This window comes from Scyliorhinus canicula, chromosome 7, assembly GCF_902713615.1.
Source record: "Scyliorhinus canicula chromosome 7, sScyCan1.1, whole genome shotgun sequence".
Taxonomy (NCBI): Eukaryota; Metazoa; Chordata; class Chondrichthyes; order Carcharhiniformes; family Scyliorhinidae; genus Scyliorhinus; species Scyliorhinus canicula.
The window spans coordinates 49,889,645-49,912,781 of NC_052152.1; the positions used below are offsets into that span (position 1 = coordinate 49,889,645).

General features: G+C 50.9%; 1 protein-coding gene across 7 annotated transcripts in view; it reads left to right on the forward strand.

Annotated features, from left to right (window-relative positions):
• The window catches only part of hao2 (hydroxyacid oxidase 2 (long chain)), a 242,731-nt gene that overhangs the window by 174,101 nt on the left and 45,493 nt on the right, over positions 1–23,137 (forward strand). The window contains exon 1 of one of the 7 annotated variants that reach the window (XM_038801980.1): positions 16,537–16,709. The exons of 4 other annotated variants lie outside the window; for them this stretch is intronic. The gene's annotated coding sequence lies outside the window, so the exon portion shown is untranslated. Of the gene's footprint in view, positions 1–16,536; positions 16,710–17,360; positions 17,413–23,137 lie in introns of those variants that run through there. 2 more of the 7 variants (XM_038801982.1, XM_038801986.1) reach the window with 2 other exon arrangements.

Below are 23,137 nucleotides of genomic sequence, written 5' to 3' on the forward strand. Positions count from 1 at the left end.
ACCCTCCCAACCACACCCCCAACTGATGTTCGATATTATCCAGTTCTTGAAAGTGCTTAATGAATAATGCCCATGAATTGTAGAACCCCTCCATCCTTCCCCTCAGTTCAAACTTAACCTCCTCAAGAGTCAAGAATTCCAACAGGTCTCCCCACCACGTCAGGGCACAGGGTGGAGAGGTTGCTCACCATCCCAACAGGATCCGCCTTCGGGCGATCAACGAGACGAAGGCCACAACATCTGCCTCCGCACCCGTTTCCTACCCCGGCTGGTCCTACACCCCGAATATGGCCTCCTGAGGGTCCGGGTCCAGTTTCACGTGCACCACTTCAGAGATTACCCTAAAAACTTCCTTCCAGTAATCCTCCAGCTTTGGACAGGACCAAAACCTATGACAGTGGTTTGCGAACCCCACCCCCCCCCCCCCCCCTTCCCCACCCACTCCCGCAACGTTCACACCCATCTTCTACCCCTTCAAAGAATCGGCTCATTCTCGCCCTCGTGAGGTGTGCTCTGTATAGCACTTTCAGCTGTATCAGCCCCAACCTCGCGCACGAGGTGGAGGCGTTCACTCTCCGGAGCACCTGACACCAGAACCCCTCCTCCAGACCCTCTCCCAACTCTTCCTCCAACTTTGCTTTGATCCCTTCCAGTGGTGCCTTCAATCCCGACCGCCTACACAAACTCTCCTCCATTCTGACCCACTGGGAATCAACCCCTCTGACCCAGCTCCGCACCTTCTCCACATTTGCCGCACAGCAGTAATAAATCAGGTTTGGAAAACCCAAACCCCTTACCTGCCTTCCCCTCTGTCGTAGCACCTTTCTGACTCTGGCCACCTTCCCATTCCATATGAACAAGATAATCATTCCTTCAATCTCTCTGAAAAATGCCTTTGGCCGGAAAATCGGCAGGCATTGGAAAATAAACAGAAATCGAGGCAGCACGTTCATTTTAACCGCCCGAACCTGACGCGCCAGTGACAGAGGGAGACCATCCCACCTTGCCAGATCAGCTTTCACTCTCCCCACCAAACTAGAAATGTACCTGCGGCGCCCCTGCCCCCAACTCCGGGGCAACCTGCACCCCCAGGTATCTAATATGAGTCCCTGTTCTACGGAATGGCAGACCCCCACCCCCTGCCAAGACACCACAAAATACTCACTCTTGTCTAGAATTAGTTTGTACCCCCAGAAAGACACAAACACATGAAGCAGCTCCAATATCCCCCCATTGACACACTCAGTTTCAACATGTATAACATCAAGTCATCGGCATATAAGGACATCCTATGCTCTATCCCCCCCGCACTATTCCTTTCCATACTCCTGAACTTCTTAATGCGATGGCCAATGGCTCAATCACGAGTGTAAACAGCAGGGGGGGACATAGGACATCCCTGCCTAGTCCCACGGTGGAGAGAAACGTATCTCGAGTTGTTTGTGCAGACACTCACCCTCGGCTCCTTATATAGTAGCTTTACCCAGTCCACAAATCTTGGTCCAATCCCAAACCACTTCAGAACTGCCATCAAGTACCCGCATTCTACCTGGTCAAAGCCTTCTCAGCGTTCAATGCCACAACCACCTGTTTCCGTCCCCACCGCTGGTGCCATAACAACGTTCAATACCCTTCTAACGTTTGAAAAGAGCTGCCTCCCTCTCGCAAACCCCGTCTGATCTTCACCTATCACCTTCAGGACGCACTCCTCCAGCCTACCCACCAGTACCTTGGCCAATACTTTTGCGTCCACGTTTAAAAGTGATGTGGGCCTATACGACCCACACTCCGTCGGGTCCTTATCTTTTTTAAGCAACAGGGAAATTGATGCCCACCCCAAGGTTTGTGGCAACACCCCCTTCCCTATCGCCTCCTCAAACATCCCCACCATCAGGGGTGCCAGCTTATTCTTGAATTTTTTATAATATTTCACCGGAAACCCATCCGGCCCTGCCACCTTCCTCGACTGCATCCTCCCAATCGCCTCTTTTATCTCCTGCTCCAGTATCGCTCCTTCTAATGTAGCCCTGTCCCCCTCCCCAAGCCTCGGGTACTCCAACCCATCTGGAAATTCCTGCATCTCACGGTCTCCCCCGGGTGGCTCTGACCTGTACAACCTCTCATAGAATTCCTCAAAAACCTTGTTAATCAGATCCGGAGCCAGCACCAACCTCCTTGCCCTGTCCCTCACCTGAACAATTTCCCTTACCGCTGCCTTCCTCCGAAGCTGACCTGCTAACATGGAGCCTTATCTCCATGCTTGTAAACTGCACCCCTTGCTCGCCTCAGTTGGCGCACCGCCTTCCTGGTAGATAGTCCGTCAAAGCTCGCCTGTAGATCCTTCCTCTTTTCCAACTGCGCTGGGACCCCATCTTCTGCTTAACTCCTATCTACCTCCAACATCTCATCTATACCCTCTGCCACTCCAACCTCTCCTCTTTGTCCACCCTGGCCTTAAACAAGATCACCTCACCCCCTCACCACCCCTTTAGAGCCTCCCAGACAACTGCCTTCGACACCTCACCCGTACAGTTGAGACCTACATATTCCTCAGTTACCTTTTCAATTTTGTCACAGAACCCTCGGTCCCCCAACAGTCCCACATCTAATTTCAACCGCGGCCACTGTGCTATCACCTTCTCCAGAACCATATCCACCCAATGCGGAGCATGATCAGATACTGCAATTGCCGAGTGTATTATTTATATAAATTGTAAAGCGTTGAGGCCACTCTACTGATCCCTGTGCCACACCACTTATCACATCCTGCCAACCAAAAAGTGAGTCATTTCTGCTTACACTTTGTTAGCCAGCCAATCTTCTATATATTACCCCTGCACCATGCGCTTTTATTTTCCACAGTAATCTTTGATGAGGCACCTTATCAAGTGCCTTCTGGAAATCTAAGTACAGTACATCCATCCACTGGTTCTCCTTTATCCACAGCAACTATTACCTCGTCACAGAACACCAATAAATTGGTAAAACGTGATTTCCTTTCACAAAATCATGTTGACTCTGCCTGATTACCTGGTTTTTGTTTCTGTGTGCCATGTTGTAACACCTTCAATAATATCTTCTAACATTTTCCCTTTGACAAATGTAGAGCTAACTGGCCTATAGTTCCCTGCTTTCTGTCTCCCTCCCTCTTTGAATAAAGGAGTTATACTCGCTCTTTTCCAATCTGACGGAACCTTCCCAAATCTAGTGAATTTTGGAAAATTAAAACCAACGCATCAGGACCCGAGGACTTGTTAACCCATAGTTCCATACGAACATGAGAATTAGGAGCAGGATTGGCCACTCTGCCCCTCAAACCTGTTCTGCCATTCAATAAGTTTATCGCTGATCTGACTGTAACATTAACCCCACATTTCTGCCTAGCACTGATAACCTTTCACCTCCTTGTTAATCAAGAATCTATCTGGCTCTCCCCTAAGAATATTCAAAGGTTTTGCTTCCATCATCTCTTGAGGAAGCGTGTTCTATATACTCACGGTCTTCAGAGAAAATAATTCTTCTAATCTTCGTCTTAAATGATTCACCCCTTATTTGTAAATAGTGACCCCTTGTTCCAGTTCCAACAATTTTCCTGGTGATTGTAATTTCATTGAGGATGTCCATTCCTAATTCCTGATTTCTGGGATGTTCCTTGTGGGGAGGAATGGTGCAAAATACCTGTTTAATTCATCTGTCACCTCCTTATTTTCCATTATTAACTCCCCAGACCTACTTTCCACAGCACCAATGCTCATGTTGTTAACTCTTTTCTTTATTAATTATCAATAGAAATTATTACTATCTGTGTTGATATTTCTAACTTGTTAGTTTTCTCTCGTACTCAAATATTTCCCTTCTTATTAATCTTTTAAGCAATATTTTCTGGCTTTTAAAAAAATCCTATCCAATCCTCTGATTTGCCAGCCACCTTTGTGCAATTATATGCTTTCTATTTGTGTTGTTGTGATCTTCAACTAACAAAACCACCCCTCCTCCATTTCCTAACTTCCTATCCTTTCACATAGCCTTCGATATTCAGGTCCCAGTCTATGCCATTCTGCAGCCATGTCTCTGCAATGGCTATTAGATGGTGCTCATTAATCTCTATTTGTTCTATCAGCTCATCTGCTTTGTATTGATACAGAGCCCTATTTTTGTAACCTCGAGTCTTAATTGTTGACTTACTCTTAAACTTGAACTCTTTTTGCAAGAATGTTTTCTAGCCAGGGCGAGAAAAGTGTAGCTACGAGGAGAGATTGGTCAGGTTGAGGTTATTTTCCTTGGAACAAAGAAGGCTGAGGGTTGACTTAATTGAGTTGTACAAAATTATGAGGGGAAGAGATAGAGTGGAAAGTATAAAATTGTTTTCCCTGGTGTAGAATTCTAGAACCAGGGGACATAGATTCACGATACATGGCAGAAGGTGTGGAGGGGTCATGAGGAAAAATGTTTTTAAGCAGAGGTTAGTGGGAGTCTGGAATTCGCTGCCCGAGTTGGTGGTGGAGGCAGAGACCCTAAACTCTTTTAGAAAGGTACCTGGATCTGCGCCTGAAGTGCTCTGAGCTACAGGGCTATGGATCGGGTGTAGGAAAGTGGGATTAGAAAGGGCACCTGAGTGCTCTCAGTCTGGCATGGACAAGATGGGTCGAATGGCGTCCTTCTCTGCTGTAACATTTCTACGATCCTATGATTCTTTGGCCGGGAATCTCAGATCCGTGTCCACCCCGGCACTACCGTGAACGGACAATTTGGCGCTCGGCCAAAACTCCGTTCACTGCAGCGGGACCGAAGTGTCATGCTGGTGTGAACAGGCGGAGAATTCCGGGCCTCTGTCTCTTCCTGTCACAGTCTGTTTATCATTTTCTGTATTAATAACTTCTCTTCCCTTGTCTCTGCACTTTGATATACTACATCTGCCCCCGTGGCATTAATCCAGAGATTCTGTTTTTTTTAATATAGTGTCTATTTATTGAAAATTGAAAATGTTTGCAAATATTGCAGCAAAACAAAATAAAAATAAAAAAAGCAATAGGTATCAATGTAAGGCAGGTACAGCACATAACAACATAAGCACAGGAACAAACAGAACAGGATGAGTCTGGGACAAAATCCCAAACATGTTCCCTTCATCGATATTGTTGTAGACGGAGGTAAAAATTCCACAAGAGGCTAGGCTGACAGGATACTGTGGTGAATGTATAACCTATAAATCCACACTGTATATTACTGTGCCCCTGTGGGCTCCATCTGTGAGCTGTTGCGCGGCTCTGCCCACAGGGGGAGATGAGGAGCATGTACAGGGCTCCACCCTTGGCTCCACCCCCAGCAGGAAGTATAAAGTGCTGCGGTCTTGCGAGCCTGCCTTCAGTTCAGTTAGTCGCAGGCAGGCTCAGTTGTAAGTCGATTAAAGCCACAGTTTACTTCACTCGTGTCTATGAATGAATTGATGGTCGCATCAATTTAATCGACTTCAAAAACTACCATGGAATCAGCCCTCAGACCTGATCAACTGGAACTCGATCCACAGGCCGCAGAAGCAAAGAAAATATTTTTGCATTGGCTTCGGTGCTTCAAGGCCTACCTGGCTGCGTCGACTACCTCCGCTGTTACAGAAGAACAGAAACTCAGTCTTCTCCACGCACGGGTGAGCCATCGTATTTCAACTCAACTTGATGTCACTCACTCTTACACCGAGGCTCTCGCGATACTCGACCGCCTGTGCATGCGGCCCGTGAATGAAGTTTACACGCGGCACATCTTTACAACCCGCCGCCGCGCCCTGCAGAGTCGCTAGAAGACTACCTGCGCGACCTTAAAGCTCTAGCATGAGAATGTAACTTCCAGGCCATGACAGCCTCCTAGCACATGGAACTCGCCGTCCGAGATGTGTATGTTGCAGGGGTCTGATCCAATTATGTGCGGCAGCGTCTTCTCGAGAAAGGGACCCAGGACCTGGAGGACACGGTAAAACTAGCGACCTCGTTAGAGGTCGCTTTCCAAAGTTTAAACTCGTTCCTGGCCAATCACGCGACCCCATCTTGGACCTCCGACCAGAGAATGCCCCAGGCCTGCGCCGCGCGGCCACCCGCCCACCACAGAGGGCTATCGTGCCACTTTTGCGGCCAACCCCAACACTCCCGGCAGCACTGCCCGGCCCGCAACGCGACCTGCAGCAGCTGCGGGCGGAAAGGGCACTTTGCGAAGGTCTGCCTGGCCAAAGCTAAAAACTTCAACTCGAACGCTAACCAGAACACTCGCCCCTCCAACTCACAGGCCCGCAGACCCCGCAATATGGCAGCGTGTCTGCAGACTCCGCCTCCGCACAACATATGCGACTCATGGGGGCCGCCATCTTGGCAATCCTCCCCCACGCGGCTGGCCATGTGCGATTCATGGGGGCCGCCATCTTGGGTGCCATCTTCCTCGTCGCCCACCACGTGCGCTCTATGGGAGCGGCCATTTTGGACGCCAACTTCCTCGCCACCCGCCACGTGCGATCAACGGGGGCCGCCATCTTAGCCATCACCCGATATGCCACTCGACGACGACGACCTTCGCGGACAGTCATCACGGGGCCGCTACAGCACCGCTGACCACGCCACCGACAACCCGCAGCTCAGTGCAGTCACTTTGGACCAGTCGCAGCCAAAGCACCTCAAGAGCTCCATGATGTCCATCCAAATCAACGGATACGAGACACCGTGCCTCTTCGACTCCAGGAGCACCGAGAGCTTCGTTCACCCAGACTTGGTAAGGCGCTGCTCGCTTCCGATAGTTCCGACACAGCAAACTATCTCCCTCGCACTCTGTTCAGATGCAAGGGCGCACTATTGCAACACTAACGATACAGGGCGCCAACTACACCAACTTCCAGCTGTATGTACTCCCAGACCTCTGCGCCCCCCTCCTCCTAGGACTGGATTTCCAGTGTAACCTCAGGAGCCTAACACTCAGCTTCGTCGGACCCCTTCCCCCTATCACTATATGCAGTTTAGTAACACTAAAAATCGACCCCCTCCACTTTTCGCTAATCTCACCGCCAACTGCAAACCAGTGGCCACTCGCAGCAGGAGGTATAGCCTGCCGGACAGGGTGTTTATTAGAGCCGAAGTCCGGCGTCTCTTACGTGAGGGAGTCATAGAGGCCAGTAATAGCCCCTGGAGAGCTCAGGTGGTGGTCGTCAAGACCGGGGAAAAGTTCCGGATGGTGGTTGATTACAGCCAGACCATTAACCGGTTCACGCACCTCGATGCGTGACCCCCTCACCCAGATTGCAGACATGGTAAATCAGATCGTCCAGTACCACATCTTCTCCACGGTGGATCTGAGGTCTGCATACCACCAGCTCCCAATCCGCCCGGAGGACCGCCACTATAATTATAATATTGTATACCGTCCGGGGAAGCTCAACGAGCCCCCAGATGCCCTGTCCCGCGGCACATGCACCAGTGCACAAGACGACCGACTACAGGCTATCCACAATGACCTCTGCCACCCGTGGGTCACCCGGCTCACCCACTACATCAAGGCCCGCAATCTGCCTTTCTCCACTGAGGAGGTTAAAGCTGTCACCAGGAATTGCCCGATCTGCGCGGAGTGTAAACCACACTTCTATGGACCAGACAAGGCCCACCTGGTAAAGGCATCCCGGCCCTTTGAACGCCTGAGCATCGATTTCAAAGGGCCCCTCCCCTCGACAAACCGTAACATCTATTTTCTCAATATTATAGATGAATTCTCTTGCTTCCCGTTTGCCATCCCATGCCCTGATATGACGTCCCATACAGTCATCAGAGCCCTGCACAGTGTCTTCACCCTGTTCGGTTTCCCCAGCTACGTCCACAGTGACAGGGGTTCGTCCTTCATGAGCGACGAACTGCATCAGTACCTGCTCGGCAAGGGCATCGCCTCGAGCAGGACTACCAGCTACAACCCCAGGGGGAACGGGCAGGTGGAGAGGGAGAATGCGACGGTCTGGAAGACCGTCCTACTGACCCTACGGTCCAGGAATCTCCCGACCTCCCACTGGCAGGAGGTCCTCCCCGACGCGCTCCATGCAATTAGGTCCCTCCTGTGTACGACCACAAATCAGACTCCTCACGATCGATTATTTGCCTTCCCTAGGGGCACTACCACGGGGGCCTCGCTTCCATCCTGGTTGAGGATGCCGGGCCCTGTCCTCCTTCGGAAGCACGTCCGGACACATAAAACAGACCCACTGGTAGAGAGGGTCCTGCTCCTGCAGTCAAACCCCTACTACGCATTTGTCGAACACCCCGATGGCCGATAGGACACCGTTTCCCTCCGGGACCTGGAGCCTGCAGGATCTACTACTACTACCACTACCGCTGAAGTACCCCTCACACCACACCCCACCCGACCTCCCACGCCCTGCGCCCTTGCACCTACAGGCTTCCTGCGCCCCCTTTCACCCGTCACACCGGTCCGCAGGAACGAAGCTCTGGAAGAACCACCCCCGGTGTCCACCCTCGGATTCGCACCGAACATCTATCCACAGCCATCCGAAGCGGCTACAACTCTGGTGCTCCGTCGGTCCCAACGCACGATTCGAGCACTGGACCGATTGAACTTATAGACCCGTCACCCCCGCCGGACTTGATTTTTTAACAGGGGGTGAATGTGGTGAATGTGTAACCTATAAATCCACACTGTATATTACTGTGCCCCTGTGGGCTCCATCTGTGAGCCATTGCGCGGCTCTGCCCACAGGGGGAGATGAGGAGCATTTACAGGGCTCCGCCCTTGGCTCCACCCCCAGCAGGAAGTATAAAGTGCTGCGGTCTTGCAAGCCTGCCTTCAGTTCAGCTAGTCGCAGGCAGGCTCAGGTGTAAGTCGATTAAAGCCACAGTTTACTTCACTCGTGTCTATGAATGAATTGATGGTCGCATCAAATACAACTCTCTTTATTTTCACACTCGATACAGCAATCACTCCTCTCCACTCCCCACAGGGTCACCTTCCCTGAACTGTTTCCAGGTCATGGTTTGTATCCTGTGAGGGATTCCTTCAATTGGGAAGACGCTCCGCCCCCTAGACAGCTGGGTAGCTCATACCCTGAGGTGTAGGAGGGGAATCAAATGCAATACAAGTTCATTCTCCATAGGGGGTCATAACACCATCCCCCCCCCCCCCCCACCAAGCCCAGAGAAAAGTCCACCCACCACCCCAGACCGGAGAAATGCCAATATCCTCAGGTGGAGGCTCTCATGGCCGCTTGGGTTGTGGGCGGAGGTCCAGGGTTGATGTAGCTGGCCCGGGGGGGGGGGGGGGGGGGGGGGGGGGGTGTAGCATACTGCCGACCGCCACATCTGTAACTGGCACAGTGCAGCCGGCAAGGCCGTTAGTACAATCGGTGCCAGCGTATCATCGCCGGGCGGTGCAATATCCATATCGGAATCTGCGTCACTGTCTATGCCGTCGCTGGCCGGATCCGCAGACACCTCCGGTCCCCCGGCGCCCTGATATTCAACAGGAGGTGGAACGGGGGAATGGGGTTCTGCTTCCCCTCTGGCCTTAGGGCTCCTCCTCAACCATACGATATGGGGGATGGAGTCTGGGTCCTGCACGGGGCCGATGGCCTCGCGTCGGTGGTTCTTGTTCGTGTCGTCGTATGTGGACTCTTGTGTCTGCAATGCGGTTTGGAAGCTGTACCGTTGGACCATAATCGGGGGCTTCGGATTTAGGTGATGGCCCACTCGGTCGATCAGCATGGCGAATGGCCTGTCTGGGTAAGTCAAGTTCTTTATCAGTGTCAAAACCAAAAGAAAAGAAAAACTCAAAACCGATTAGCACTAACTGGCGGGTGCTGTCCTCAACCACATTGAGGTCAAACAAATCCTACCAACCCTACCTTCCACCATTACCCTTTCCCTCGCTCTGGCTCTGCTCATCTTCCTTCTGAACGGAACAAAGGGAGACACCAAAAAGCACCCTCCTCCCTCCACTACAAGGATTGTCAGACATTATAAGGCTTAATTACATTTAGGATTAAGACTGTGCACAAATCCCAAATTCAACATTCTACATTTTCTACGTAAGGAGAAAAAAATTGTAAACATGAAGCAGACAAGAACATGATCAACAGGGAGCAATGGCCACGATAATGACTGAGATGCAGGGCAGTCCTTCAGATAAAGACTTATTCACGGATGCACAAGGAACGCAAACATGAAGGGTAAAACAGGATCAATGATAACTCTTCAGGATCTCTGAAGGTTTCCAATGATCAAAGCAGGAGGCACCAATACTTCCACCACGTTGTCTCACTAGAAGCCAGATGGTCTACAATCTAGGCCCCAGCCCGGGCGGGGGGGTGGGGGTGTCGGGTGTACTTGACCGGTTCAGCCACCTCCAACTCCCCATGACCAACATTGAGAACAGGACAAAACCGGACTTGTGGTCGAAAAGCCAAACTTACCCCAGGATTCTCCAGTCCTCCAGCCATGTGTTTCTCGATGTTTCACTGCTGACGGGATTCTCTGTTCTTGCCGTTTGCCAAAGGGATTTCCCATTTAAGAGACCCCACTTTGCCAGGAAACCAATGGGTGGGGGTACCCTGCCGGCGGGAGCAGAGAATCCCAATATCAGGAGAACTCCAGCCGCTATGTTGTGCTCCATCAAATTCAGTCCCACCACAGACAGCGCTTTCTCCGCTGCAAGGTTTTCCTCAGGTGCCTCCATCGCCTCCTTAAAAAAACACCCTGCAGCTCTTAGAATTGAGCCTCGTAGACCTATAACTCAGAACCGAGAGTATTAGCCAGGATAACATCTTCGTTATCCACCCGTTGCACACTGCACTGTCAGGGCGGAGCTCGCTCAACAGCATCAGCACCACCAGAGGCAGGGCCCCACTGCAGCCACCAGGAACAAACGAGGATTTAAACATTCTCACTGACCTCTTTCATGCAGAGACACCAACCAAACACTTCTTCAGACATAGCACAAGCCATGTAAACCAAATAAAGAAAAAAAAACGTAATGTGCACCAAAATGAAAAGACAAATTAAAAGATGAGCAGAGCCGGAGCTTGTGAAAACACAGCTGCTCCCGTGTCCGCCCCCCCCCCCCCCCCCCCCCCCCCCCCCTCTGAGTTTCTGCCATTTAATTTATTGCCTAGCTCCTCATAGTCTCAATGTAGAATCTTTTTCCTGGATCTACCTATGTTGCTGATACCTATATCGACCGGGGCAACATGAATGCTCCCCCCTCCTACTGCAAGTTCCTCTCCAACCCTGAGCAGATGTCCTGAACTCTTGCACCGGGCAGGCAATAGAGCCATCTGGACTCTTGCTCCTTGCTATAGAGAAGTGTCACTTCCCCCGCACTATACTGTCCCCTACTACCACTGTGTGGTGAATGTACATCATGTAATTCACACTGTATAGTATTATGTTCACTGTATAGCAGTGGTTCTCAACCTTTTTTAACCCATGGACCCCTTTTCCTCTTAATTTTTTTTTGTGGACCCCCATAGCCATTCCACAGAAAAAAAAGCTTCTTATATTTTTCACTAACAAAAAAGTAAAGGAATTGTATCAAATATTAAAGAAATAGTAAATGATTATGCTTTATTTTGAAGGAAAACTAATTTATTGCAAATAAACATATTTAACAATTAAATTCTATAGAGCATTATGTACACTAGTAAATAATTCATAATAAACCATTTTAAGATAGGCCTAAGTGAGTAATTAAGAAAAAAATGCAGATTTATTCAATGAGATCCCTGTGATTAATGCTGCTCAGCGAGTTTTTTTATATTCGGCTCCATCGCGGTCAATGATAGTCGAAGATCACCCTTTTTCACAATGTCGAGTCTTTTACGAGCTTTTGATAATAAGTGAAGAACACGACTAAATCCTGATTCAACAAGGTAAGATGATGGAAAAGCTATAACGTAGAGCTGTGCTTTATCCCAGAGTAGTGGGTACTTTTTAGCAGTGTCATTTGTTTTCCATATATTATGCTTCCCATCTTTGAACTTTGCATGCAATATTTCATCGCTTTGTAATTCAATGAGGGTCTCCTGTAAAGAAATGTCTACATCGGCAGCATTAACTTCAAAAGGAATTGCCACCCAAGTTGGTATATCCATCATGAGTAGGTCACTAAACCGAGCTTGCATATTTTCATGCAAATTTTCCAAATATTCAGCATACAATGCAAGGTCATCATCGTGCAAATCACTGCTAATCGAGGTCAAACAAGGAAACTGTTCAAATGCACGACGTCTGATATTAATTTTGTACAGCGGCAGTTTTCTCAGAAAAGCAGTAATAGCACCTTTACTGGATATGAGATCAGAATGTTTTCCTTGGAGCTGTTTATTAACTAAATTGATTTTTTTCAAATATATCAGATAAGTAAAATACATCACATTTAGCTGCAAGCAGTTGTTCTCCAAGCTGGGTGTTAGCCAATACTTTTAATATCTCTTATCTCGTTGCGACGGAGTTTTGCACAGAACTGAAGTGACCTGCTTGGGTCATGTCGATATTTATAGCTCCTGAGAGTTGATAGTTTCAACCGAAATCGTTTCTGCTACTAAAGAAGTTAATGCCGTTAATCCTTCCTTCATTAGCATGGTAAACTAATCCAAGGGAGATTAGTGGGACAATTAGGGCCACAGCAAATGCACCTTTTTGGTTCTGAGCTCCTTCAGCCCTCAAGGTAAATTAGATAGATTATAATCTCTCTTTGACCTTTGTCAGTGCGCAAGAGAGAGAGAGAGTCTAATTTGTTCTGAAGTAGAATTGCTCTATGGACCACTAAAATATCACCGTGGACCCCCAATTCGGTATTTTATTTGTGTGGACCCCCAGTAATGTTACATGGACCCCCAGGGTCCATGTGGACCCTGGTTGAGAACCATTGCTGTATAGCAATGTGTCCTTGTGGGCTCTGTCTGTGAGCCGTTGCGCGGCTCTGCCCAAAGGGGGAGATAAGGAGCTTGCACAGGGCTCCACCCTCGGCTCCGCCCATGGCCCCTCCCACTACCAGAAGTATAAAGTGCTGCAGCCTTGTGAGTCTGTCCTCAGTTCTTCTGGTCGCAGGCAGGCTCAGTTGTAAGTCTATTAAAGCCACCGTTTACTTCCTATTGTGTCTCGAGTAAATTGATGGTCACATCACACTGCATTCATTTTTTTCTCCCTGCATTTGAATGGCTTCCTGTACCATCATGCCACAGATTGCCCATCCATCTCACAACCCCCACTCTCATCCAATCAAGTTTAGAGCACATTAAATCTAATGGAATGAAATGAAAATCGCTTATTGTCACGAGTAGGCTTCAATGAAGTTACTGTGAAAAGCCCCTAGTCGCCACATTCCGGCACCTGTTCGGGGAGGCTGGTACGGGAATTGAACCGCGCTGCTGGCCTGCCTTGGTCTGCTTTAAAAGCCAGCGATTTAGCCCAGTGTGCTAAACCAGCCCTTGGACAATTGGACAATTGTAGCGGCTCATACTCTTGCACTCCTGTCCTCTGGGTTCCTTTATCTGCCTCACAGTCATATTCTGCTGCCCTCACCACTGACCAAATCAAAAGGCCCTATCCTAAATGGTTGCTATCTCCTGGTACAAAGCATCCAGGGAACATTCATCCTCTGAGTCTGCAGCTCAGCCTTCAGCTTGAAGACTCTTAGTCAAAGCTCCTGGAACCATTAATATTTACTGCAGATGTGTTCGCCTGCATCACATCATCATTCGGGAGCACCTACATCCTGCAGTCTTAACACATTACCTATCTGCCATCTTTAACGTGTTTTAATTAATCACTTAATTATATTATTCACTTACTATCTTGCTTCTTTAATATATTTTACTAACTTTACCACCAGTTTGTTTATATACAAGAGTGATAGAGTCCTCGATGTTTACAGCATGGAAACAGGCCCTTCGGCCCAGCTTGTCTATGCCGCCCAGTTTCTATCACTAAGCTGGTCCCACTTGCATTTGGCCCACATCCCTCTGTACCACCCTGCCTATGTAACTGTCTAACTTTTTTAAAGGAAAAAGTTGTACCCGCCTCTACCACTGTCTCTGGCAGCTCATTCCAGATCCTCACCACCCTCTGTGTGAAGAAATTTCCCCTCTGGTCTCTTTTGTATCTCTCACCTCTCACGTTAAACCTATGCCCTCTAGTTCTAGACTCCTCTACCTTTGGGAAAAGATGTTGACTATCTATCTTAACTATGCTCCTCATTATTTTATAGACCTCTATAAGATCACCCCTATGCCTCCTACGCTCCAGGGAAAAAAGTCCCAGCCTCTCCTTATAACTCAGACCATCAAGTCTTGGTAGCATCCTTGAAATCTCTTCTGCACTCTTTCCAATTTAGCAATATCCTTCCTATAAAACGGTGACCAGAACTGAACACAGTATTCCATGTGGGGTCTTACTAATGTCTTGTACAACTTCAACAAGATGTCCCAACTCCTGTATTCAATATTCTGACCAATAAAACCTAGCATGCTGAATGCCTTCTTTGCCACCCTGTCCACCTGCGACTCCACCTTCAAGGAGCTTTGAACCTGTACCCCTATATCTCGTTGTTTTGTAACTCTCCCCAACTCCCTACCATTAACTGAGTTAATGTTACTCTGTTAAACCTTAGGACTGGAACAGTAGGTACTCACCAAACAGCTAAATCCTTTCCCTGAAGGAGAGTACGAACCAATTCCTACTGGGTACAAAATATGACAAAAGACGACAAACAACTCCTCAGCTCCCCTCAACCACTTACCAAACTCTTGGATATGCGCTCAGTTCCTCAGCTGCACTTTTTTGATTGAAGGAGTAGAAAGTACATGAGAGAGAGAATTTGTGGGCGCGAATTTACAAAATAAAAGTCTTGTTTTGGGCAGGTATAGTGGGTATTTCTCAGAAACTGCAGCATCGAGAATGACCCCGCTGTGTAACAGGACTCTGCCGGTTTTCTTGGCCTCTGCGAGGAACGCGCCGCCGTGGGCGCACTCACATAATTTTCTGCACTGACAATCTTGGCTCAGCCAGTGCAGGAGGAGATTGGGGCATCGTTTTTATATGCCAACCCAAACTTTCGGCCCCCTCGGCATCTCCGCCACTGTATCTGGATTGCCCCACTACCTCACCTTACCACTTAGGGGGTCCTCAAACCCCCTCACACCACTTCTTAAGGGCAGGGCACCTTTGGGCCCAATCTCTGGCAACCTGACACCTGGGCATCTTGACACTGTCAGCCTAATACCCTGACACCACTCCTGCCACCCTGGCAGTGCCCAGAGCCCGATCACCCAGGAGCCTGCAATATCCTGGGAGACCAATCATGCGCTGTTACATCTCGTCCATGTTTGTGTGGACCAGTGCTAAACGGAGCCAAGACGAAGTCTCCCTCAATGAGGCCATGTGTTTCCGGGCCTCAGGAGAATCCATTAGGCTCATTTAAAAATGCTAATCTGGATCACACCTGGCGAGGGCAAGATAAAGATCTTGTGAGATCTCACACGGACTTTCCAAGCGCCGCGAATCTCGTGAGAGGCCTCTCACAAGATTGAACAGCCTCGTCATGTCACCAATTTGGGTGCAACAAGGCCATTAAATCATGCCGCCATTTAAGGAGTCAACAGTGCAGGATAAAGAGAATCCATATTTGGAGGAACAGTGAGCGTTGTAGAGAGGGAATCTGTGATTGGAGGAGCAGTTAGCGTGGTAGAGAGGGAATCTGATTGGAGGAGCAGTTAGCGTGGTAGAGAGGGAATCTGTGATTGGAGGAGCAGTTAGCGTGGTAGAGAGGGAATCTGTGATTGGAGGAGCAGTTAGCGTGGTAGAGAGGGAATCTGATTGGAGGAGCAGTTAGCGTGGTAGAGAGGGAATCTGTGATTGGAGGAGCAGTTAGCATGGTAGAGAGGGAATCTGTGATTGGCGGAGCAGTGAGTGTAAGAGAGAGGGAATCTGTGATTGGAGGAGCAGTGAGCTTGGGCGAGAGGGAATCTGTGATTGGAGGAGCAGTGAGCTTGGCCGAGAGGGGACGGGACATGTGAGAGATATGGGGAACCCATCTGGCTGTGGTTCTGTTTCCTGCAATTAAGTTGTTTGTCCATCCCTTGTCCCACCTCCCTTAAAACCGGTTTTGAGTAATTTCAAGGCAGATTCTGCTCCTGTTCCATATTTCTTGCATTCTAACCCTTGACACAACCCTAATCCACCTGTTTTTGGGAGTTAGGGTTTAGTCCATTGAATCCACATTGCTATGAAACAGTCTCACAAATAACTGTTGATTTGTTAATGACGTGAAACTAGTGTGGTCAGACTGCAGTCGGAAAGGAACATGGAAATAAAGTTTGCTGATCCCAGTATCAATTAAAATGGCCTTAGATGGGAAACTAATTTAAAAACATTGCTAAGTACATATCACTGAAGTGGGATGTATTAATTCCATCTTTTAAAAGTTTCTTTTGAACTGTTATCTCTTGCTGTTTTCTAACAATCACAGTGAAGTCACCATGTAGGAAAAAGGGGCAGTATCAAGTACTGGAGAGGCACTAGGACCCTGAGGAATGTCCTGTCCTCTATGCTTTCTGTCTCAAAGATTTTCAGGTGATTACAGGACTTTGCTTAGTTTGCTGAATTCTGCTACTTCTTCCGTCTGTGCATTGGAGATTTGATCAACAAACAAGGAGAGCAACAAAGATTGGAGCTTTCTTCCATCAGGTCAGAATTTGGCTGGGTGCTGGGTTGAAGCCAAATGTAATGTGCTTTCAGGAAGTGAATAAATGATCTATAATGCATGATTATATACATACACATTTACAGGACAGAAACTGACTGTATCTGCAATGTGTAAATGATTGTACATCTTTGCTTTATCCATGACTTGTTTTTGCATGTTCTTCCAATGTTCTCTCTTCCAAAATGTAGTTACAAGAAACATTAGCAGACCTGCAAGCTAGCGTTCATCTGAACCAACGCTCACTCCTATTTAAAACTAGAATAGTTGAACCGAATCCAGCACATGCTATGCTGTTTGAAGACTGAAATAGAATTTATTTTTAACACTTCGAGCTATTCAATAGTAAACAGATGTAGAGAGCCAGTGGTATTTTCACACTACTCTCCAGAAACTTACTGCATTTCTCAGCAACACTTTGATTACACTTCCACTGGACAATGATCACGAAAGCACCATCTGCACCAGAGGAGAGCAGGGGCTGGCACCAAGCCAGCACCAAGCACGAGGACATTTTATTAAGAAAGGCCCATTTAACCTTGAGAGGACCGGTTGGGACCATAATGCGCCAGAATTTCTGTAAGGTTCATGAATCAGGCCAGGAACTATCAGTGGGCCTCCAGTAAACTTCTGAATCAACTTTATGCCAGGTTCAACCTGACGTACAGATCATTCAGTGGCAGAAAGGTCAGTGCATTGAGATTACTTTCCTTGGTTCTGTCACCGTCAGCGTAATGGATTTTGAACTTTCTGCCTGTGGCCCCTCTGTGCAAATTAATGGCAGGTGAGATTTGGAGCAAAGAATGAGGATTCTTTCTGCCAGATAACACAGCCCTGTCAAACCTGAAATTCAGCACAGGAGCGCCCTTGTGTCTGTGAAACTTTGACTTTGAGCTGACAAATGGATGCACGCCAGGAGTAACTACAGGTCACATGCTAATCAAGCTAGAGATGTGTGATTTGGACATTTATTTGTTGCAAGGCCAGAATACCGGCCTCTTTCGCCTCCTGCACTCCCGGCTCCACTGCAACCCCAAAAATTGCGAGTCCCCAGCCTGGCTTGACCCTGGATCCCACCACCCTCGACACCGTCCTTGCTACCCCTTTCCAAAACTCCCCCAACGCTGGGCACGCCCAAAACATATGGGCGTGATTCGCTGGGCTCCCCGAGCACCTGGCACACCTGTCCTCGCCCCCGAAAAACCTACTCATCCTCGTCCCAGCCATGTGGGCCCTATGCAGCACCTTGAACTGTACGAGGCTAAGCCTCGCACAGGAAGAGGAGGAATTCACTCTCTCCAGGGCATCCGCCCACGTCCCCTCCTCAATCTCCTCACCCAGCTCTTCTTCCCATTTACCCTTCAGTTCCTCCACCAAGGCCTCGTCTACCTCCTGCATCACCCGGTATATGTCCAAAATCCTCCCTCCTCCAACCCACACCCCCGAGAGCAACCGATCCCGCACCCCTCGTGGGGGCAGCAAGGGGAACCCCTCCACCTGCTGCCTGGCAAACGCCCTCACCTGCATGTACCTAAACATGTTCCCCGGGGGGAGCCCAAACTTCCCCTCTAACTCCCCCAAGCTCGCGAACCTCCCCTCCACAAACAGGTCCCTCAACCTCCTAACCCCTGCCCTGTGCCAGCCCAGGAATCCACCATCAATGCTCCCTGGGACAAACCGATGGTTCCCCCGTATCGGGGCCTCCATCGAGCCCCCCACTTCTCCCCTATGCCGTCTCCATTGCCCCCAAATTTTGAGGGTAGCCGCCATCACCGGGCTCGTGGTATACCTCGTTGGAGGGAGCGGCAATGGCGCCGTTACCAGCACCTCCAAGCTTGTGCCCACACATGACGCTGCCTCCATCCTCTTCCATGCTGCCCCTTCCTCGTCCATTACCCACTTACGCACCATCGCTGCGTTGGCAGCCCAATAGTACCCACAGAGGTTGGGCAACGCCAGCCCCCCCCCCCCCCCCCCCCCCCCCCCCTATCCCTGCCTCGTTCCAGGAACACTCTTCTCGCCCTCGGAGTCCCATGCGCCCACACAAATCCCGTGATACTTCTGTTGACCCTCCTAAAAAAGGCCTTCGGGATAAGGATGGGGAGGCACTGGAACAGGAACAAAAACCTCGGGAGCACCGTCATCTTAACGGACTGCACCCTCCCCGCCAGTGACAGCAGTAACATATCCCACCTCTTAAACTCCTCCTCCATCTGCTCCACCAACCTTGTGAGGTTGAGCTTGTGCAGGGCCCCCCAGCTCCCAGCCACCTGGACCCCTAGGTACCTGAAGCTCTTCCCTGCCTGCTTCAATGGGAGCCTACCAATCCCCTCCTCTTGATCCCCCGGATGCACCACAAACAACTCACTCTTGCCCAGGTTCAACTTATACCCCGAGAAACCCCCAAATTCACTAAGAATCCTCATCACCTCCGGCATCCCCCCCACCGAGTGCGCCACATACAGCAACAGGTCGTCCGCATACAGCGACACTCAATGCTCCTCCCCACCCCGCACCAGGCCCCTCCAGTTCCCTGACTCCCTCAATGCCATGGCCAGGGGCTCAATCGCCAACGCGAAGAGCAAGGGGGACAGGGGGAACCCCTGTCTCGTCCCCCGGTACAGCCGAAAGTACTCCGACCTCCTCCTATTTGTGGCTACACTCACCATCGGGGCCTCGTAGAGCAGCCTCACCCACCGGATAAACCCCTCCCCAAATCCAAACCTCTCCAATACCTCCCACAAATATTCCCACTCAACCCTATCAAAGGCCTTCTCCGCATCCAATGCCACCACTATCTCCGCCTCCCCTTCCATGGCCGGCATCATAATGACATTGAGGAGCCTTCGCACGTTCGTATTCAACTGCCTTCCCCTCACAAACCCCGTCTGGTCCTCATGAATGACCCCGGGCACGCAATCCTCTATTCTAGTGGCCAGGATCTTTGCCAGCAGCTTAGCGTCGGCGTTCAGCAGCGAAATCGGCCTATATGACCCGCACTGCAGAGGGTCCTTGTCCCGCTTCAGGATCAAGGAAATCAGCGCCCGTGACAGAGTTGGGGGTAAAGCCCCCCCTCCCTTGCCTCGTTAAAGGTCCGGACCAACAGGGGGTCCAACAGGTCCAAATACCTTTTATAAAATTCTGCCGGAAACTCGTCCGGCCCCGGTGCCTTCCCCGACTGCATGCCCACCTCCTCCAGCTCGATCGGCGCCCCCAGTCCCTCCACCTGCTCCTCCTCCACCCTCGGGAATCTCAGCTTGTCCAAGAAGCGCCCCATTCCACCCCCCTCCACCAGGGGCTCCGACCGGTACAGTTCCCCATAGAAGTCTCTGAAGACGCCATTAACATCTACTCCCCTCCGCACCACCTTCCCAGCCTTATCCGTCACTCCCCCAATCTCCCTGGCAGCGTCCCCCTTTCGGAGCTGGTGCGCCAACACCCTGCTCGCCCCACCTCCAAGCGCCAGAGCGGACGTTGGTCCCTCTCTTCCCCCAGCCCGAGGTCCACCCAGTGCGGGGCATGATCTGAAATGGCAATGGCGGAGTATTCCGCATCCTCCACCCTCGAAACCAACCCCCTACTCAGGACAAAAAAATCAATCCTCGAGTAGGCCTTATGTACGTGGGAGAAAAACGAGTATTCCCTGGCCCTTGGCCTCGCAAACCTCCAGGGATCCACCCCTCCCATCTGATCCATAAATCCCCTCAGCACTTTAGCCGCCGCCGGCCTCCTACCCGTCCGGGATTTGGATCGATCCAATGGGGGATCCAGTACCCTGTTGAAGTCCCCCCCCCCCCCCCCCCCCCCCCCCAATGATCAGGCCCCCCACCTCCAGGTCCGGAATGCGGCCCAACATACGCCGCATGAACCCCGCATCGTCCCAATTTGGGGCATAAACATTCACCAACACCACCCGCTCCCCCTGCAGCTTGCCACTCACCATCATATATCTCCCGCCACTGTCAGCCACCACATTTAACGCCTCAAACGACACCTTCTTCCCCACCAGGATCGCCACCCCCCCTACTCTTCTCATCCAGCCCTGAGTGAAATACTTGGCCCACCCATCCCTTCCTCAGCCGAACCTGGTCCACCACTCTCAGGTGCGTCTCCTGGAGCATGGTTATATCCGCCTTCAGCCCCTTCAGGTGCGCAAATACCCAGGCCCGTTTGACCGGCCCATTCAGCCCCCTCATATTCCAGGTTATCAGCCGGATCAGAGGGCTCCCTGCCCCCCTCCCCTGCCGATTACCCCATCCCTTGCCCACCCCTGGCCAGTGTCCCCCGCTCTGCCAGTTTCCCACTGCGGCAACTCCCTCCCTCCAGCACCCCCTGCGTCCTCCAGCTCCTTCCTGACCGTTTCAGCAGCAACCCGGTACCCTTCCTAGCCGCGCCCCTCCCTCCATAGCACTCCTGTGAGCCAGCTAACTTCTGCTGACCCCGGCGACTCCCGCCCTACCTCCGACTCCTCCCCACGTGGGACTACCCCTCCTCCATCGTGCCCGTCAATGGGTCCTCCCCCCCCACCCCGCTCTTGCGCGGGAAAAGAAAACAGCCAGCAACGACCCGCGCTTCTCAGCCCCGACCCCGCCCCCACCATCTCCCAGCGCGGGAAACCTGCAGAAAGCCCGTGCTTTCGCCCTGCCTGGCCCCGCCTCCTCCAGGGCTACTCCCATTGTCCCCACCAGCTCCCCGAACTCCCCGTTTACCCCTCTGCCCAAACCCGTCCACTCGACCTCTGCAGAAAAACCCATATAGAAAAGACAAATCGACATCACCCCACCCACCCTAAGGCCAACCCACTTCTTACATTTACAGAGCTAAATCGCTGGCTTTGAAAGCAGACCAAGCAGGCCAGCAGCACGGTTCGATTCCCGTAACAGCCTCCCCGAACAGGCGCCAGAATGTGGCGACTAGGAGCTTTTCACAGTAACTTCATTTATATTTACTCGTGACAATAAGCGATTTTCATTTCATTTTTCGTTTCAAACCAAGCAAATACAAATACAGTATTATACAGCATCCCCCATCTTAGACCCTCAGTTTGAGTCCAATTTCTCGGCCTGCACAAAGGCCCACGCCTCCTCCGGGGACTCAAAATAATGGTGCCGATCCTTATAGGTGACCCACAGACGCGCCGGCTGCAACATGCCGAACTTCACACTCCGTCTATGGAGCACCGCCTTCGTCCGGTTAAACCCGGCCCTCTGCCTCGCCACCTCCGCACTCCAGTCCTGGAAGATCCGCACCTCCGTGTTCTCCCACTTGCTGCTCCACTCCTTCTTGGCACACACTCACGATCTACGAACCGATGAAACCGCACCAACACCGCCCGCGGCGGCTCGTTCAGCTTGGGCCTCCTAGCCAGAATTCTGTGGGCCCCCTCTAACTCCAGGGGCCCCTGGAAGGACCCAGCCCCCATCAGCGAGTTTAACACAGTCACCACATAGGCCGCTAGGTCCGACCCCTCCAGCCCCTCCGTGAGGCCCAGGATCAGCAAATTCCTCCTCCTCGACCGGTTGTTGAGCTCCTCGAACCGCTCCTGCCATCTTTTATGGGGCGCCTCGTGCATCTCCACCTTCCCCGCCACGGCCACGACCTCATCCTCCCTTTCGGAGGCCTGCTGCTGCAGCTCCCGGATCGCAGCCCCCTGGGCTGTCTGGGTCTCCATCAGCTCCCTGTTGGTTACCGTCAGTGACTCCAGCAGCTCCAACTTAAGCTCCTGGAAGCAGCGCAGCAGAGTCGCCTGCTGCTCCTGAGCCCACTGCCTCAGCTCCTCAAGGCCTCCGCCGGCCGCCATTTTGTCTTCCTTCCCCCGCTTTTACAGGGGTGCTTTCTCCGGTTTTCTCCTTACCCCACTCCTGGTCCGGACCATAGGACCGTTGGGGTCGACTCCTGACCTCATCCCCCGTCGGGATTTGCCGCCACAGCTCCGTTGGGGGCCCTGAAAAGAGCCCCAAAGTCCGTTCTCAGCGGGAGCTGCCGAATGTGCGGCTTAGCTCCGCATTGCCGCCACCGGAAGTGAATAATCTTTATTATTGTCACAAGTAGGCTTACATTAACACAACAATGAAGTTACTGTGAAAAGCCCCTAGTCGTCACAGTCCGGTGCCTGTTCGGGTACACAGAGGGAGAATTCAGAATGTCCAATTCACCGAACAAGCATGTCTTTCTGGACTTGTGGGAGGAAACCGGAGCGCCCAGAGGAAATCCACGCAAGCACAGGGAGAACGTACAGACTCCACACAGACAGTGACCCAAGCTGGGAGTCGAATTATGATGGAAGACCTAACTGATTGCCAGTCTCTCTCCTTCTCCAATTTCTTCCAGATACAAATATGTTTGCAGCAGTTGATCCCACAGAGGCTGCCCTTGTTGTGATTGTTGCAACTGAGGTGGGCAGAAGAAGACA